This window comes from Bos taurus, chromosome 15 (assembly GCF_002263795.3).
Source record: "Bos taurus isolate L1 Dominette 01449 registration number 42190680 breed Hereford chromosome 15, ARS-UCD2.0, whole genome shotgun sequence".
In the NCBI taxonomy this organism is placed as follows: domain Eukaryota; kingdom Metazoa; phylum Chordata; class Mammalia; order Artiodactyla; family Bovidae; genus Bos; species Bos taurus.
The window spans coordinates 10,449,921-10,468,403 of NC_037342.1; the positions used below are offsets into that span (position 1 = coordinate 10,449,921).

The window sequence follows — 18,483 nt, forward strand, 5'->3', positions numbered from 1 at the left end:
CTCTTTGTTACCTTTGGTTTAGTTTCAGAAAATTTTGTTGTTTAATATTTATAAATATGAAATTAAATATCTGAGAAAATAAAGATGAAACCTCATATACTCAAAAGTAAATTTTTCAACAAATAAATGTACTGTTTCTCTGCTACTTACCGACTAAACACAAACTACTGCAACTAGTGAAATATCTGTGAAAACACATTAAAAATGTGTTTTTGACTCTAGACATTATAACTATAATTACCACATTATGAAATCTCTCTCAATAAGAAGCCCTTAAATTTTTCAGCCTCATGATGAATATTTCTGCCAATATTATGAGTATCAAGAGAAAGAGACTTTCAATCTACCTTTTATCACCTAAGTGATCAGCAGAATTTCTCTTCCTGAACTCCATACGCTATAGTTACTTTACTGGATCATAACAGAAAATGAGATGATCTCCTTTTTGAGCATTTAACAGCTATAAGGATGATAAGGAGCAAGCAGATTCTTATTCCCCATCATAAAATGTTTATTCATATAATTACACTTTTCCAGTCAATAGTCACAAACAAGAGTTTTTGATTACTCAGATGAATGAAATACTTTCTAGTTTTTCCTTGCCTGATGTATAGTGTCTTAATTTTGGATAACCCTCAAATTAGTCATTTTAACCATAGGCTGGTTCATATTTCAGTAAAGACACAAACTGTAAAGGTATGCCTGTGGGACATATACATTAGTAAAATATGTTAATATGTTGTTTTCTTTCAAGATTTTAACTTTTTTGGTCTATACAAGTGAGTATAAGAAATATTTGAAACTATGAGTGGAATAAGAGAAAATGTGCAAGTGCTACTAAGATCTTTAAGAGAAGTCCACTTGTTAAAAAGTGGTATCCAAAGGGAAGCAAGTTAATCAGTGACCACTGAGAAGACCAGAATAAAAATCAGTTTTGTACCTGTGTTGTCAAATCCATCCAATAAAACATTTTTGGAACTATTTAGAAATGACAGTGATCACAAGAAACTCCAGGTCAAGAAATACATGGTAAAACAACATGACTATACTTTCTAAAGTTGCTCATACCATACTGTTTTATATTAGATTAAGAAATGGTTGATTCATTGATTTTTTTCTATTACCCCAAAAGAACAGAATTTTGATTATTTTTCAGAATTACCTTAAGGCCTATTTCTAGAGTTCCATTTCCCTGTACTAAAGAAGAGAAGAGCTTCCATTTTTTGAGCAGCTCCAATATTCTTGTCTGGGAAATCCCATGCACAGAGGAACATGGCAGACTATAGCTCATGGGGTCGCAAAGTGTCGGACATGACTGAGCAACTAACATTTTCAGTTTCAGTAAGTCTTATGAGCTGATGATTCCACTGAAACATTTAAAGTTAAGAAGTCTGTAAGTCAAAAATACAATATGCAATACTCTGGAATATGAAATTAAAGACTGTTTCACTTAAGAGGTTGATAAGGATGAAAATGTTCAACATTTACTATATACACAGATTTATAATAAGTAAAAATCAAATGAAGTTAAATATATTTTCTTAAATCAAGTTCATAGGATATAATTTTAATTTAACCACCAACTGATTAATAAAAGTTTAATATCTTTCTAAAAAGCAAATATATAATAAAGCCATTTAAAAATTCCTCATATCTACATCAGAGCAATACTACCAAATTTGTTTTATTCCTTTTCATGAAAATAATTAACTTAAAAAACTGTAAAAATATCTAAGAGGAATATTAACTGATAGCATTCCATTTTTCAGAACCTTTCTAACATTATACTTTGAATATTAAAAAATATAAAACAGAAATTACTTGAAAGGGTCTGAGTAGAGATATGAGACATCGTTAATGACAGTCATTAACCCTAAATCTTAAGTGTTACAGAGTTTTTGTATACTTCATTACTTTTTAAAATGCTCCAGTCTCTGATGTAGAGTTATTGATCACAAATGCTCAGAAAACAGACCTTGCAAAGATCCCACCGCTTTGAGCTTCCGACCAGCCTCTTTCCTGCTATAAAGTGCTAAGAAGTTTATGCAGCATATAAGCACAATCTTATAACACTTATCTAAAATATCTTGTCAGAAATAAACCTCTCCAACTTTATGTTTGTATCTTCAGAAATAAATAGATGAATAAATCTGAAGTCTTAAAGTTGGAATTTTGAGATATCAAATAATATAAATATACAAGTCTACTTAAATTAAGACAAATACATTTCCAACCTCTTAGTTAAAAAACTGTTTTAACCATATTTAAAAAGAGAGGCAATTCAAGGACTACAGGTAAGCAAAATAGGTGTTCAAGGATGGAATTGGCCTCTCACTATATTTTAAGTATCTTAGTCTCATCAAATTCCTAAATTAGTTTTTAATGGTTACAGGACAGTAAGTTCCTCTGTAAAACTTCGTCTTAACCAAAGGAACTTAAATATAGTTAAAACAACTTTAATCTAGAACAGTCATCCAGACAAGTTTTCATCCTTTTTTTTTTGTTTTTTTTTTTTTAATTCCATAAAAGTATACCTTTCTGTTGGAGCTAAAAGACAAACTCCCAAAATGACTTGACTAGCACCACATGCTCTTACTTTCTCCATCTGGAGAGCCCTCTACCCTTTACTGACACCCTCTGGTCCTGATCACTAAGTCAGTTTTGATATTAAACCACACTCCAACCTCTTCCCAGGTGGTGAACATTTCCTAAACTGTTAAATAAAAAAGATATATAAAGAATTATATATTAACCAGACCTGGTTCATTTTTAATAGTGTCACTTAACTGGACACATAAGATTAAACATTTCCAAGAAACTAGTTTTAATTATTTTTCAAATAAACATAGCATATGTCTACATTCAAGGTGTGATTTTAGATTATCTTCCTAACTAACCAAAGATTTCAGACCACCTAATATTTGAAGTATTGCTCACTTTGGGAAACACTAAGGTATTTTAGGAATTCATTTGAAAAATCACACAACTGTAGCTTCTCAGATCTATTTTCAAATGCATCCTCCTATGCTTGTGCCTCACAATTTACAAGCAAAATCTGGCATTCAGCTAATCTATTGGGGTAATGTTCTTTTTTCTAAACTTTGAGAACTCAAACTATCTATGCAGCTGTGTATGGAATCAAAGAGAACTTAAAAATGAATTGCTTTTCCTCCTCATTTTTTAGTTTTCAGATATTTTAAATAAGAACAATTTAAAAATGCCACCAATCCTTGCACAAAACATTGGCACTTATATCGTAACAAACATTTTATTGATTTTCTATTTTCAAATACACTTTAATACCATCTCACCACACTCCAGTTACTTTTCAAATTCTATTTTTTATATCTCATTTCCTTTTTGTAACTGAATTTTGGACTTTGTTTTCTTCACTAACCTAGATGGTCTTAGTAACACCTTTTACTTTTTATTCATTTGTTTCATGTGATGTATTGTTACATAGTCATATTGTTTTTTCCACTTGAATCAAAGGAACATATACCTGTCAAGTATAAGATTCAATATACTACTCCACAGAAAACTTATAATAATCTGAACACGAAGTACAAAAATATGCAAAGAAACATTTGTGAGTGGCTTAAAATGCATTACAGGCACTTTGAAAAAAAATAATGACCTAATCATTACTAATTCTTTTATGTTTAGGGTCACAATATTAATCATGATGAACTCTTAAAGCTTGCTGATAGTCCTAAGTTATTTCTGCAGTCTTGTTATAGTTCAACAGTACACAAAAATACCTCTATTGATTTTAAAATTTGACCCACTATTTGTGTGCAGTTCTCAATGCTAGTATTCTAATGAACATCTATTTCTTTCATCATATTTCCAGTGAAAATAGAGAATCAAAATAGAAGAATGCCATCTTTAAATGACTTTATCTTTTAAATTAACAGAAAAGCAGATGAACTGAACACAGGTTGAGGCAATTCACAAACAGTTAAAAGGCTTTATTTTTCTTCCAAACCTGTGCTTTAATTACCACATTGATTATAGTTTTCATGACAAAGGTTATGAAATTTAAAAATAAAATAATTCTCATTTAGTGAATACTTTTATTTTCAAAATAAGGTTTATTAAAAAACTGAAAATTTTTGAGGTTGTCAGTGTTATTCTTAATTTACTGTATACTATGTTCATATATATGCAAATTAATGTTCTCTCCGATTTTTTCAATAAAAAACTCGGAAATTTTGAGTATATGTCTGAGTGTATTTTTATATTCATTAAAAAAAAAAAAAAAACTATCACCTTCCTACACAACACTGAGAAAACACCTTAGCATAACGCAAGATACTTGTTTGTTCGGTCTCTCGAACTTTGTAGAACTCCACTTATAGAGCATCTCTACTGAATTTTAACAAGTTATCGCACTGCCAGATGTCCAGTGATCTAGGCTCTATTCTCACAAACACACTGCTAAGTCAGAAGACACACATTCAGTACCTGAGAACGACAGCCTATTTTCTGAACATTTAGTTTCTCTCGCAGATAATTTCCTACCCTCTCCTGACATCTGTCACCTTCCTGTTCAGTTGTAGGAACTGTTTACTCGCATTCTGAATGACATTACGAGGTACACAAATACATTATGCTTAGCGTTGCCTCAACTTTTCTGACCTACAACCCCAGCAGAGAAAAAGAGCACGTTTGATTTCAAAGAAGAAGAAGGTTGGGGGGCGGGCGGGGGAAAAAGCAGCTTTATGTGACAGTTTAAAAATTCTGGCAACACGGCAAGAAAGGATGGCTTTGCAGAAGCGAGCGTGTCACAAACTGTCAGCGCCTGGGAAGCCAAGTGCACAATCGCAGACAGCAGTCACCGGCGAAGATATGTCAGCCACTTACCAAGGAGACGCCAGGCTTCCCCGTCCTTCCTCCGCGCCTCTCAATTCCCGTCTACCATCCTCCTGCCCGTCGGCACAGCTCAGACAAGAGCCCAGGCTCAGGTGCAGCCCAGCCTGTGGCAGGAGACCAACTGCGGAGTTTCGAGTCCTTCACAGAGAATCCTCCAGCTCGCCCGGCCGCTCCCTGAGGAGGGGACGCAGGTAACGCATCCTTCCCGCGCGGCGCTCCCACGGCACTTCGGCGGCCGCCTCCTGGCCGACACGCTCCGCCACTCTGTAGTTGGTTAAATCAGGGGGCCGGAGCGGCGCCTCCCCCGGCGGGCGCGTCCGGGGCCCGGGCGTCGCGGCCAATGCGTCCGCGAGGCTCGCGCGCCGCGCCTCTGACTGGCTGTGCGGCCCCGCGCGGCCCGCTCCCGCCCCGCCCCCCGCGCCGCCGCCGCCCGCGTCTCCTGCCGCCGGTTTCAGTCGGCGCGTCCCCTGGCGAGCAGGTCCCCTCGCCCCTGGAAGGGATTTCTCTGGGTCTCAGCGTCTCATTCGCTAGCCGCTATTTCCCCCGCGGCCCAACTCCGAACCCCGCCCCGCAACCTGCGCGAATTTCAGTCAGAGATTCCAGCGCGGCCGCGGCCGAACGCGCGGGGCCCCTCCGCTGAGTTCCTGCGCCTCGCGCCGGCCGCTGGCCGTCGGCCGTCTCCCTTCTCCCCGGATTCTCAGAGCCCCGGCGCCTTAACCTCGCGAGGCGGCACCGGCTGCTGCCTTCGCTGAGGCGGGCTCCTGAGTGGACTTTCCCACTTCGGAGAATCCCCTCAGGTCCTGCCTGGGAAGCGCTTCTCTTTGTTTCTACACTTGCGAGTTTTATCTCAGGGCTCTTAGACGCTCTTGTGTTTGTGTCTCCCTGATCCCCCGCCCGCCCCGGCTCACTTCAAAATAAACTCAAGACCGAGTGGGCTTAGTCTCAGACAGCAGCCCCCTTTCCTTTCTGATTTTTTCCTTTCCCGATGGATGTAACTGGAAACATAACACAGGTAGTAAATCCACAGTGTGGCAGCTTTAGTGCCATTGTTCAGCCAGTACCCCCTCCTACTTTTCCTGAGTCCTTCTCGAATTCTCTCCCTGGATGTAATTGTTGGTTAAATTATGCTACATGTCTTTGGCAACCTATTTCCATAGATGGCGGGGTTAGCACCTGTTTGTAATGAGACGGCAGTCCCACCCACTGTTGGCTGTTTCTGCCTGTCTGTCTCTGGAACTGGGAGCGAGCCGCAGGCCGCCCCCGCTGCCGGCCGGCGGCCGCCTCTCATGTGACGAGTCCAGCCTCACCCTCACGGAGGCTGTTTCTCCTGCTCACTTAATCCCCTGATGGGGTCTGACGGCTCTAATTGGCGAGGAGAGTTCAGTGTCGTGCAGCCTGTAGCTGGAAGCCTTCCTGCCACTAGCTCTGTGTTCTCTATTTTGCAGCTTTTCTGGTAATTAAAATTAGTCTTTTTCCTGTTTCTTGGCTGCTTCTCATTCATCCACACATGTTGTACAAACAGCCAGTCTCTGCTTTTTATGGCTACCCTTAGGATCTGGGCTGATTTCTTGTTCCATAGCGAAGACAAATGTGTGTGTTCACATTTAATGCTTCTCTACCCTTCCATACTTTTTTATTTTCTTTTCCCCACTTTCCAGTAATTAGGTTATTTTCTTTATGTGTTAACTGAGGGATTGTTGCCGAGATTCGACTTCTCTGGGCTTTTTTTCTGCTTCGCTGGTTCCACTCTGGAGTCAGGCTGTTGGTTCACGGAGAGAATCACCAGGACTTTTATAACCTCTTTAAATATATTACAAAATAGATTCAAAGTCTAAAAGCTTAAAGCATTTTCTTTTATTGTGCAGTGGGGTTTTTGTCTTTAAGTGTTTATTATAATTAAGCACATCCAGCGTTAATGGGGGGTACAGAGGTTGAGCTTGTTTATAGTTTGCTTCACTTCCTAGAACACCTTTATATTACATGTGATTTGATAATTTGGCATTTGAGTCATTATCTCATGTATTTCATGTATTTTCTTTCAACTAGTGTTGTTTCAGAAAGGATTTAAATTGGCTTACAGGAATTTTTTCAACTAAAAAATTAATCAAAAATGTAGGTCAGTCACATCAAGACATAGGGTAAAGTGATAATAGTAGGAGAGATATGAAGCCAGGAATGAGGTTTCAAGAGAAAAATCCATTTACATTGTGTTAGAAATGGCCCTCTCAGTGTACCATGAAGACAGTAGCCAATGTAAACAAGGAAACACTACCAGTCACATGATTCATGGCACCCCCTATAATTAACATGAATAAGGAAATTTATGTTTCAAATAATGTGGATGGATTAAATCTTTTTTCCTTTTTTAATAAAGGCTTATATATAAAGATATATTTTGACTTTTATAAAGGAAGTGATATTGTAAGAATGGGCCAGAAACATTTGTAACAAGAAGATGACATAATGGGACTTTTAAGGGTATCTGATAATTTAGAGAGGAAGACAGGAAAGGATGAACCTGGTTAATTTCTGTTATTTCAAATTTAGACTGTTAGCTCCAAGTCTTAATTTAAGGGTCACTGGGTTATATGGACACATTTCAGCAAGATTTCATGATAGATGACTTTATATTGTTCCATTTTATGGTATTCTATATTAATACTATATATTATATATTAACATCCTCTCATGTGTTATATGTGGCTATATGAGTCTTTTTTTACTTCAACATCTTCCTGAAATTTTGAGAATTTTGCTGTGATGGACTATATCTTTGTGCTGCATATTTGAAATGTATGAAAAGTATTTATTTAGATCATGTTCACCGTGGTATCCTATTACATCCACAGGGTTCAGGAATATGCAGTTCAACGTTTGAAATTAGAAAAAAAAAAAAAAAACTGCATAAAGTAGGAAACGACAACAAAAAAAAATTCCTTGTAGTAGGTCTGCCAAGAGGAAACTAACTCCTCTGTTTTCTAAATTTTCTCACATGCATCAAAACTAAGATTTTCTATTATTCTCATGTGAAAATGGGATTTTAAAATACTGTCCTCACTTAAAATTGTAATTAAAAAACAAGTATTATTCATTACCTCTTATAAAATCCTAATTCTGTTTCCTTTGAAAAGTCATTATTAAAACATCTTATGTTTCTAGTTCAGAATGAAAGTGACTTTTTTTTTTTTTTAAATAACCAGTTCATAGTCTACCATGGTAGCATTTGAACATTAAATCAATTAAAATATCATGTGTAAGTGAGTTAAGAGGTTTAGTGAGTCATTTTCTCCATACTCTGGTTAGGGTACCTGGACCTAGCTGTCATGTTCCTTATCTGAGCTTGTTGTCTAACCATCTTTGTGTAAATGTGTTAATCTCTTTATCTCGTGGTCCCCAGTGGGCAAGTGAGCAGATGCAGAACATCTGGAGCAGTTGAGTTGCCTCTGAGCTTTTGTCTTATTTTTGTTACAGATTTTTTTCTTTAAACTGTGCCCTCTTTTTTTTCTCTCCTTTCATATGACTCAAATAAGCTTCTAGATTCTTGTTAACAGACCATAACTACAGTTATATTCCAACAAACTGTACCATAAAACATAGGGAAACCCAGAGCAATACTCAATTCAAGTTTAGTCCTTTTTCTTGGATTGCCTTCTTTGCTTAATAAAGCCACTTTCAGTATTTGCATATCATATTCTGTTTTGATGTTTCAGTCCTCTATACTATATGTTAAAAAGAATAACAAATGTGAAAATACTTACAAAGACATTAAAATCTTGCTTTGCCCATATACACTAGTGTTCCTATAAGTAAATAAAACATGAAGATCCAAAAGTAAGCTTTTACTTGAACTGGACAACTTACGATGATTTTGATTTTATTTTAGGTTTCTTAAAACATCAGTTTTACTACTTACATCGCAGCTGTTTTGTGAAAGCAGAAATAAACATATCCTAATCAGACTTGGAAAATATACTGACTTAATTAATTTAACAGCTGTTTCAGTTACCAACACTAAAGAACATAGCCTACTTTGTAGATGTCTTGATAACATCTGCAACTGCATCCATTAAGTGGTGTGAGAGAGAGAGCTCTTATTTGGCTGTTTTGCTGCTCATAGTGTAAGCCTATGCTCACAGAAGCCGTGGACATAACTGACTTCTAAGAGGTTCTCGTGCTCACCCTCTGCAACATCTTTGTCTAGCAAAAAAGTTCTTCCTTAGAAGATAGCAGAAAACATTGGAAGTTAAACAAATAATTTAGAAAACAGAAGTAAAACTTTAAATCTTAAAAATTTAAAAATAAAGTTTACTTATTAGTTTACATATGGTAGCTTTCTTTAGATAAGCACTTCCATTTTTTCTTAGATAAGTCTTCAGTACAAGAATGCCTATCTATTTTAATACATTTATAGATGTCTAACCTCCATTCCATATAGCATTGCATTACCGAGATCTTCTTATATGAAGAAAGAACTAGGATCAATTTGAACTAGGATCTATTTGTTTATAAGCTCTTGTCTCTGTTTACACACCAAATATTCTCAATCTGAGATAAAAATTTCTAATGGCTTCTTATATTCTAAATGATTTTAAAGGATTTTCTTATGTGTATTGCACCTTGATTATTTCCCATCTCTTTCCTATTTTCCATCACTTTCCTATCTCTCGGGTGCATTAACTTGACATTTTTTGACATTTTGCACCAAATGAAATAATCTTCCTTTAATACCCATCTTTCTTCAACTCTCCTTTGTCTGTTTTACATGTGGACTCACAGCTTTATTTTTTCAAATTTGTATTTATAATCCAGTTTAAGCATTGTATATAGGTCTTTTTTTGAGAAGGAAATGACAGCCTACTCCAGTATTCTTGCCTGGAGAATCCCATGGACAGAGGAGCCTGGCAGGCTACAGTCCATGCTGTCGAAGGAATCAGGCAGGTCTTAGCGACTCTACCACCACCACCAGAGGTCTTTCTGTATAAAACTAGACTGTATGCTTCCTGTGGGCCAGGAACTAAATTTCCCCCACGCTCTGATGAAATGTGTCTTTAAATATCTTTATTGGTTGGGTAGTAAGTCCATATAGTAAGCCTTATTAGTTTGTCAGAGATTCTCTCCAACAGCCTGCATTATGAAGCAGAAGCAGAACATTTTCACCACCTACATTTCTATTCACCAGTAAGCCTGTAGATAGCAATTGTTACCACTAGATGGCAATCGTGTTCTAATTAGGAATGTCAGTTTCTGTCCTAGGGATTTTCTGAATTTTTAGGGAACTCAGAATAACCCCCAAACTAGTAATTGAGACTATAAGAAGAGTTATATATATACTTTAACATACAACATCTAATAAAAACATCAACAAGTTGCAAAGTGTCAAAATTTTAATAGGTGATCTTGCACTTAAATTAAGAGCTATTAACATTTGTTGAGAGCTAACTATATACATTTGGGTCTTCCTTTGTAGCTCAGTTGGTAAAGAATCTACCTGCAATGCAGGAGACCCAGGTTCAGTTCCTGGGTTAGGAAGATTCCCTGGAGAAGGAAATGACAATCCACTCCAGTATTCTTGCCTAGAGAATCCCATGGAAGAGGAGCCTGGTGGGCTACAGTCCACGGGGTCACAAGAGTTGGACATGACTCCACCACCACCAACTATACGCAAGGCATTGAAACAGGTATGCTTTAGATGAACTGTCCATTTTATTTTAGTAGTCTAGCTGAAACTCAAGCTCAAATAGCCTGCCTCCACCATGTGTTCTTAACCAGTTCACTAACCCAAACCCTATTTTGATTAATCAAATCACCACTAACAAGTACCAGATCCAAAGAACAGACCTGATGTACAGAAAATGCAGTAAATGGAAAATAATTTTAGTAAAAGTGTATAAAAAGATTAATGCCATATTAAACGTACTGGTTGGCAGTTTGTAGCATTTTTGTTTATTCTCAGAGACATTCATTCAAGTGATATGTATTAGGAACTTACTTTTCTAAACACTATACATACATGAAGTGAGGTTTTAGTGAAACTTCCATGTCAACACTTCAAAAAGTGAATAACTATAGATTCTCTCATTCTAGTGTTTTGCCTGGATAATACTTGATTCAAACTGCTAATTGGCACAAGACAGTCCACAGTTGTGGAAGAAAATACAGAGTTTTCACAACATGTTCTGTTTGTTTAGAAGATACTACATTTTAGTGATCCAAATGTATTTGTCATCAATTCTATTTATATCTGATTTGTGCTCTTTGTAGATTAAAAAAAAAAAAAAGTATTTTCCTGTCACCATGTCAGTTTCAGCCTAGCATTCAGAAATTGGGCTGTGTTCTTTCTGACTCACAACCAGACTTCACTCAAGGTAACTAATAACAATGAAGGGATTAGTACTCCACTGGCAATTGTTTCCTTAATGGAGAAGGCTCTCTCTGGAAAGTCTCTCTGGCTTTGCTGCTGACAATGGTAAAAACTTGCTTTGTGTCTGTGAAATTTTGAGATATAATTTATAAACTATGCAAGTACAGACACGACACCATTATTTTGTGCTTAAATAGCATCTTTCTTGTAAGGATACCAGGCCTATTTAATACAGCGACAAAATTAATCAATATAGTATAACTCCATGACACGGCTTTTATACACCTCTCATTATTTCCTGTGCCACATCATTTGCGAAGGTACACAAACTATACGAAGGGAGAGAATAATACACTGAACTTGCTTTCAGTTGCAATTGGTGAAGAGACATTCCTAATGAGATGAAAATAAATCACTTCAGGTATCCAATTACAATATAATGCAATTTTTTCATCCAGCATTAACCAGTACTTAATTATTAGCTGGCCAACGTTGGCAGTCTTATACTGAAGAGAAAGGAATCTCTGATGGATAGTCCCAAGGAAAACCAGAAGGCTGAACAAGGTGGCATCATGTCAGCTCAGGCTTCTGCTAATGAGAGAGGAGATGGTGATAAGAACCCAGCAGAAGAAGAAATTATATCAAAACTCTGTGGAAAACAATATGAAACAAGAAAAAATTCACAATATTTGTTGGAAAATGACAGCAGTGGGTGTTCTACACTCATAGTGAGCCTTAGGACGATGCCACCAACAGTGACAGGCCCTGAAGGGTAACAGTATCTTTGTTTTACAGTGGAAATCAGCACACTTAATGTGTAATGGTCTATACTTTTGGTGATAACTGCATGTTTGACCAGGAGAATTTTGAAAACTTTTAATAGAATAGCCATTAAACAGTTTTAAGTCATTTAACAATTTAATGTTGAATTCTCAGAGCAATGTGGGTGTTAGCAAAAATCACATTTTCAACTATAAACCTTTTTAATATCTCATATACTTACCAGTTAAAATTAAAAATAGACGAGAGGAGTGTTCCAAGTGTTTTTCATGTAAGTAAATATTTATTTCTTGTTTCCTATCTCAGCATTTATTTTTTATATTAAGTATTACTTAATAGTCTTGTATTTATGAAAAGAGTTCTAAATGGATTTTTATTTGTAAGATCTCTAATTTGAATATGTTTTTGCCACTGATACTTGGATAGCTGTTTTAAAAACTAAATTTATTTTTCTTCATTTGATAGATTAATTTGATAATTATTATTATAAATTGTCTTTTTTTAATTGACGCATACCTTTACAAATGTTTCTACTACTGATTATGTTACACTGTGTCATATACCATGGTACACTGTCTTGACTCTTAAGGAGTTTATACTCTAAACATGTAAATGCAAAGTCCGAAGTGCCTTAGCACAGATATTCTCAGTATTCTGTAGAATGACATGGGAGAACACTGCTCTGTGTGTTGAAGGAAGTTCTTCACCAAGGACATGCATTTGAATTGGCTTAGAATGAATAGAAGAGTTGACTCAAAGTGACTAAAAATATCTAATCAGCCTCTACATCTATATCCACTTCTACATCTATACATCTGTCTGTGAGTTTGTGCTAAGCTGCTTCAGTCATGTCCAACTCTTTGCCACCCTGTGGACTGTAGCCCACCAGGTTCCTCTGTCCATAGGATTCTCCAGGCAAGAATACTGGACTGGGTTGCCATGCCCTCCTCCAAGAAATCTTCCTGACCCAGGAATTGAAACCACATCTCCTGTGGAGTCTTTACTACTGAGCCACTGAGGAAGCACCTATACATCCATATCTATGCTTATATCTATATCAGTTCAGTCGTGCAGTTATGTCTGACTCTTTGCAACCCCATGGACTGCAGCATACCAGCCCTCACCAATCCCCGAGGCTTATTCAAACTTATTTACATTGAGTCATTGATGCCTTCCAACCATCTCATCCTCTGTCGTCCCCTTCTCCTCCTGCCTTCAATCTTTCCCAGCATCAGGGTCTTTCCAATGTGTCAGTTCTTCATATCAGGTGGCCAAAATATTGGAGTTTCAGCTTTAGCATCAGTCCTTCCAATGAATATTCAGGACTGATTTCCTTTAGGATGAACTGGTTGGATCTTCTTGCTGTCCAAGGGACTCTCAAGAGTCTCCTCCAACAGCACAATTCAAAAGCATCAATTCTTTGACACTCAGCTTTCTTCATAGTCCAACTCTCACATCTATATAAGACTACTGGAAAAACCATAGCTTGTCAAAGGTGGACCTTTGTTGGCAAAGTAATGTCTCCGGTATTTAATATGCTGTCTAGTTTGGTAATAATTTTTCTTCCAAGGAGCAAGCATCATTTAATTTCATGGCTGCAGTCATCATCTTCAGTGATTTTGGAGCCCAAAAAAAATAGTCTGTCACTGTTTCCACTGATTCCCCATGTATTTGACATCAAGTGATGGGACTGGATGCCATGATCTTAGTTTTCTGAATGTTGAGCTTTAAGCCAACTTTTTCACTCTCCTCCTCACTTTCATCAAGAGGCTCTTTAGTTCTTCTTCACTTTCTGCCGTTAGTGTCGTGTCATCTGCCTATCTGAGGTTATAGATATTTATCCAAACAATCTTGATTCCAGTGTCTCTCATGATGTACTCTGCATAGAAGTTAAATAAGCAGGCAGACGATATACAACCTTGAGGTACTCCTTTTCATATTTGGAACTAGTCTGTTGTTCCATGTCCAGTTCTAACTGTTGCTTCCTGATCTGCATACAGATTTCTCAAGAGGCAGGTCAGGTGGTCTGGTATTCCTATCTCTTTAAGAATTTTCCACAGTTTTTTGTGATCCACACAGTCAAAGGCTTTGGCATAGTCAATAAAGCACAAGTACATGTTTTTCTGGAACTCTCTTGCTTTTTTGATGATCCAACGAATATTGGCAATTTGATCTCTGGTTCCTCTGCCTTTTCTAAATCCAGCTTGAATATCTGGAAGTTCACGGTTCATATACTGTTGAAGCCTGGCTTGAAGGATTTTGAGCATTATTTTACTAGTTTGTGAGATGAGTGCAGTTGTGCAGTAGTTTGAGCATTCTTTGACATTGCCTTTCTTTGGGATTTCCTGGTGGCTCATAGGGTAAAGCATCTGCCAGCAATGGGAGAGACCCAGGCTCGACTCCCTGGGTCAGGAAAATCACCTGGAGGAGGAAATGGCAACCCACCTCACTATTCTTGCTGGAAAATTCCACGTGCAGGCTACAGTCCATGGGTCGCAAAGTGTTGGAAACGACTGAGTGACTTCACTTTCACTTTTCTTTGGGACTGGAATGAAAACTGACCCTTTCCAGTCCTGTGGCCCCTGCTGAGTTTTCCAAATTTGCTGGCATATTGAGTGCAGCACTTTACCAGAATCGTCTTTTAGAATTTGAAATAGCTCAACTGGAATTCCAACACCTCCGCTACCTTTGTTCCTAGTGATGCTTCCTAAGGCCCACTTGACTTCACCTTCCAGGGTGTCTGGCTCTAGGTGAGTGATCACACCATCATGTTCATCTGGATCAGAAGATCTTTTTTGTATAGTTCCGTGTATTCTTGCCACCTCTTCTTAATATCTTCTGTTTCTGTTAGGTCCATACCATTTCTGTCTTTTATTGTGCCCATCTTTTCAGGAAATGTTCTCTTAGTATCTCTAATTTTCTTGAAGAGATCTCTAGTCTTTCCCATTCTATTGTTTTCTCTATTTTTTTGCATTGATTACTGAGGAAGTTTTTCTTATCTCTCCTTTATATTCATAGATATCTGAACTTATACCTATATCAATGTCTATCCAGCACCATGATAGGTGCACAATGTGCTGTTTCAAATTCATGTGTTCTGTAAAGTTAATGAATATGGGTTGATGCTGGAGCCCCTGGAAAAGTGCAGAGCCTGAAATGATACTGAAGTAAGTAGCAGCTCCATTGTGAAAAAACTTATACATCGTCTTAAGGAAATGGAATCATTGTGTAGTTGTAATTAAAAGGAGGCAATTCTGTAGATGAATAGCCATGAAGCAAAGAAATCAGTTAGGGAGCTGTTGTAATATTTGTAGCCATAGATAATAAAAGAAAAAACTAAAAATGTGGCAGGGCATTGGATTCCAGAGACTTTTAGGATGAAAAATCAAGAGGACTTGTGGAGTAGTTGGGCATGCAGGAGGGTAACCGGGAAGAGTGACTGAGCATTAGCTCTATCTTCTTGGACAGCAGACCCAGGTACACCATGGTGAACAAAACAAACAAGAAACAAACTCTGCCCTCTCAGATGTTCTATTTCAATGAAAGATGTAGATAAGTAAATAAGACACTACATGGAACCCACTGGGCTAAGTGGAACAGTGGGAGAACCCTTGTTGCTCAAAAATAGTGGGCTTAGTGGAGATGCATTCTTTGGAGGAAAAATATTGAGTTAAACTTTGGAGATACTAATATGGATTCAATTGTGCAGTGCCAAAGGAAGCGGACCAGATAAAACTGAGTGCCTGTGTTTAAGGTAATAGATCTTGCTTTGAAAGTCAGTTGGTATAGTTTAGCTGATGCATGGAATAAGTGGGTTTGTATCTCAAGAATGATATCTTAAGCAGAGGTCAGGGACAAAGATGGAAACTGGGAGAACACCATATTTTAGGGGAACTTCCCTGGTGGTTCAGATGGTAAAGTGTCTGCCTGCAATGAGGGAGACCTGGGTTCAATCCCTGGGTCAGGAAGATCCCCTGGAGAAGAAAATGGCAACCCACTCCAGTACTCTTGCCTGGAAAATCCCATGGATGGAGGAGCCTAGTAGGCTACAATCCATGGGGTCGCAAAGGGTCGGGCACAAAAGAGGTCAGGGACAAAGATGGAAACTTGGAGAACACCATATTTTAGAGACATAGAGAAATAAGAACTAAAACTGGACACTGCTGAGGCAATATCATGTATGTAGGAGAATCACTTAAAAGGATGTCAAATAAGCCAAAGCTGGAAAGAACTTCAAGAAATAGGGCCATTCATAGATGCATCAAGTTCAAAGAAATAAGAATGAAAAACCAGTTTTTGGTCTGGCTTCAAGGACGTTGGAAATCTACACAGGTGTGTTGCAGTTATTTAAAAAATGCTTAATAAGCAATGGAGAACATGAACAGATCATCCAAATTTTTGACATAGTTGTTTTAATGAAGTAGAACATAGAGAAATATTAGGGGGTGAAAAGTCTACCCGGTAAAACTCTTTATTTGGCTGAATTTTCACTTGAGGTCAATTGTACATATATATAGTTGAAGATTTTTTGTTTTTGTTTTTCTAAAGAGATATTTTTCAAACATAGCATCTTACTTTTTTTCTATCCTTATCTTTGTCATTGTTACAAGGAAGATTGTATTTTAGGAATTCAATTTCTAGTGCCTAGTCCATACATGAAATGGATATAGATATTTTGTTTATCAAAATATTGTATATGAACTTCTCTGGTGGCCCAGACAATAAAGAATCTGTCTACAGTGCTGGAGACCCTAGTTTGATCCATAGGTCAGGAAGATCCCCTGGGTAAGAAAAATGGCAATCCACTCCAGACTGACTAACACAAACATATAAATATATAACACTTTATTCTGACAATTTAAGAATGATTTGTTCTTAAAACAAAAAGCACATTATAACACAGAGCCCTTACTACAGGATGTGTATCAGCTTATAACAACACGACACTTGCCAATTCCCATTTGAGAGAAGCCAGGCAGCTTGAATGTTTACAGAATAAATTAAAGTCACAGGAAAATTTACTCATTTAATTTGGTCCCAATTAGAGTGATTCTCCTCGAATAAAATCTGCTAAGATTAGTCATACCTAACATCTTTATGTCTTTATTAATAACACAAATGAACATAACTAAAGTATACTGTTATGGTCTTAATTGTAAAACACTGTCTGTTATAAATACATTGTCACAAATGATGAGTTATATATAATAGAGTCTTAAAACTCAAGTCACTGCTGCTAGATGCAAATGTGACACCATATATGATTTCCTTCTAACATATAAAAAGTAAAAAAGAGTCCTCCATGCAACTTATACTATTGTTTAGAAATTATTTACTAAAACTGATGAAATAAAATACCAACCCAAAAGAAAACATACCTCAGGTTGATTTAGGAACTTACAGAGCAAATTAAAATATACTTTAGCTGTTCAGAAAAAAAGCCCAAATCAAAAAAGTCTTTTGGGGGTAAATTCCTTCATTCAAAAAAATACATAAATAATTCTTTTCTGAAAACAAAGAATGTATTTCTAAACCAATTGATGGACTGGCATGATTCTTAACTATTATAATGAGAATGCAAAATTATTTTTACAACCTTTTTACAACTTCTTACAAGTTTAATTTGGCATATGCATATTTTTAATTCTCTTGAATTTTCTGGAGATGAATGTTTAAATTTGGTCTTCCAAAATTATTTGTTTAACATATAAAAATGAGCAGAATATGTCTTTTTATTTTGTTTTATGCTTGTATACATGAATTTTAATTAACTCAGAAACAGGTGATAATAAGATTAGTAGCATATAGAATGTATGTAGTTAATAGAAGCAGAACTAGAGACAGTTAGTGGAATTCATGTTTTTTTTCCTACCAAAAAACTGTATCCTAAATACTAATCATTTTGTGCCAGCGCAATAACTGCAAATATCACTAATAACATCATTAAGTCATCTAGCACTACATTTTAAGCACTAGACTTACTGATTTGGTATTACATTGGCTTGGTGATTGGCTTGTTAATATTTTCCATGACTTTATATCCACTGCAAAACTTGATTTTGCAACATTAATTTTGCCTATTTTAGAAAGATTAAAAACATGCTAACTATGCCATAGGTACAGTGTCTCTATGCCATACTCTTAAAATTACTTAATGACTTCTAAGATTTTTGATTATTGCATGCATGCATTTATTTAAGTGATAAAGAACTAGAAAGTGTTATGAAATAAAAGCACTGTCCCCTAATGACTCCAAAAATGAAATATAAGAAATGTATTACCTCTGGAGAAAGAGATGGCAACTCTCTCCAGTATTCTTGCCTGGGAAATCTCATGGACAGAGGAGCTTTGTGGGTTACAGTCCTTGGGGTAGCAAAAGAGTCGAGGAACTAAACAATAACAACATGACTTTTTCATCTTAAAGATCTATATATTTTACCTTTCATACTTTATATTATCCAAAGAGT

At 36.8% G+C, this 18,483-nt stretch overlaps 1 protein-coding gene across 1 annotated transcript in view; it reads right to left on the bottom strand.

Moving 5' to 3' along the window:
- Positions 1-5,210, bottom strand: part of CNTN5 (contactin 5) — a 1,670,765-nt gene extending 1,665,555 nt beyond the window's left edge. Inside the window, exon 1 of the mRNA NM_001102211.2 lies at positions 4,867-5,210. The gene's annotated coding sequence lies outside the window, so the exon portion shown is untranslated. The remainder of the gene's footprint in view (positions 1-4,866) is intronic.
- Positions 5,211-18,483: the final 13,273 nt, after the last annotated feature.